The sequence below is a fragment of the Cebus imitator genome, unplaced genomic scaffold (genome assembly GCF_001604975.1).
Source record: "Cebus imitator isolate Cc_AM_T3 unplaced genomic scaffold, Cebus_imitator-1.0 Scaffold145, whole genome shotgun sequence".
In the NCBI taxonomy this organism is placed as follows: domain Eukaryota; kingdom Metazoa; phylum Chordata; class Mammalia; order Primates; family Cebidae; genus Cebus; species Cebus imitator.
The window spans coordinates 4,005,703-4,007,285 of record NW_016107460.1 but is presented as its reverse complement, the minus strand read 5'-3'; the positions used below and the strand labels follow the sequence as shown (position 1 = coordinate 4,007,285).

At 68.1% G+C, this 1,583-nt stretch overlaps 1 protein-coding gene across 1 annotated transcript in view; it reads left to right on the top strand.

The window, feature by feature from the left end:
- Positions 1-786: 786 nt before the first annotated feature.
- Positions 787-1,583, top strand: part of GNB1 (G protein subunit beta 1) — a 104,418-nt gene continuing 103,621 nt past the window's right edge. Inside the window, exon 1 of the mRNA XM_017542623.1 lies at positions 787-882. The gene's annotated coding sequence lies outside the window, so the exon portion shown is untranslated. The remainder of the gene's footprint in view (positions 883-1,583) is intronic.

The following is a 1,583-nucleotide window of genomic DNA, read 5'->3' as shown; positions in this document are numbered from 1 at the left end:
GGGGGGGGAAGGGTGGATGAGGGCTGGGGCGATGGCTCAGGCCTGTAATTTTAGCACTTTGGGAGGCAGAGGCAGGCAGATCATTGGGGAAGGAGTGAGACCAGCCTGGCCAAACCCCGTCTCCACAAAAACATAAAATCTGGCCGGGAGCTGTGGCTCAAGCCTATAATCCCAGCACTTTGGGAGGCCGAGGTGGGTGGATCACCTGAGGCCAGGAGTTCGAGATCAGCCTGACCAACATGGAGAAACCCCCCATCTCTAGTAAAAATACAAAAGTAGCTGGGCGTGGTGGTGCACGCCTGTAATCCCTGCTACTTGGGAGGCTGAGGCACGAGAATCGCTTGAACCCGGAAGGTGGAGGTTGCAGTGAGTCGAGATCGCGCTACTGCACTCCAGCCTGGGCGACAGAGCGAGACTCCGGCCCCGGCCCCCGCCCCCGCCCCCGCCCCCGCCCCCGTCCCCGTCCCCGTCCCCGTCCGTCCACCCGCCCGGGGGCCGCCCGCCCCGCCCCCACCCCCACCCCACCGGTCCGGGCCGCGTCTTCCTGCCCCGCCCGAGAGCGGCGGGCGGCGCCCGGGGGCCGGGGTCCGAGGCTCGGGTGCAGGGCCGGGGCCGAGGCCGAGGGCGGGGTCTGCGGAGAGGAGCCGGGATCCGAGGCCCGGGGCTGGGAACCAGGTTCGGCCCCGGCGCGCGGTGCGGTGCGCGCCGCGGGCGCTTCCCTCGGCGGCGGCCGGGGCCCCGGGGACGCGGGTCGGGCGGGGCCGGGCTCTGCGTGGGGAGCGGGACGTGGCGCTCGGGCCGCGGCGCGAGAACAAAGGCCGGGCTGGGCTGCAGACGGGGCGGCGTCGGCGGCCGGGGCCCCCGCGCGGGCGGCCAGTCGGGGTGACTTTGAGGGCCGGGCGGCCGCGGGGGCAGCGCGGGGACGGGAACAATGAAATGGGGAAGCCGGGCCGCGCGCCGCGGGCGGAGCGGGGATTTAAAGCGGAAGCCGGGCGCGGCGTCGGGAAATGGGAAAATAACGGTTCCGGCCCTTGGGCCGTGCGGAGCGGCGGGGGCGGCCGCGCTGTGGCCTCGCCCTTCTCCTGCCCGGGCCGGGGTCTGTCCTGCGCCGGCGCCCCGCGGGTGTCGGCCCCCGGGCGGCGCGGACCCCGGCCCGGCCCCGAGAATGAATGGGCCCGGTGGCCGCGCCAAGATGGCGGTCCCGGCGCTGCCTTTGTGGGGCGGCCGCCGCCGCGCCGAGTTTCGGTGCCCGGTTTGCGATATTCCGAAGGCCCGAAGCGGGGGGAGAGAACAGGAAATAGCACAAAGGCTGGGTGTCTTCCTCCTGCCTGGATCGGCTTTTGGGCTGGAAGCGGGGTGGGGGTGGGGGTGGGGAGCACCGCCGAAAATTCCACAGGGCTGCTGGCTGAGGCTTTTGAGTTTTTAAGAACCTCCTGTATTTTCCCTGTGAATACATAGTTGGTTCAAATGGTTTTTTAACATTTCTCGTGTCCTTTAAATTACATGGTTAGCATGCAGAGGCAGTATCAATTTTGTTTGCTTAATTCATCTTCATGGAAGTCTTGTTTTTTTTTTTTTTTTTT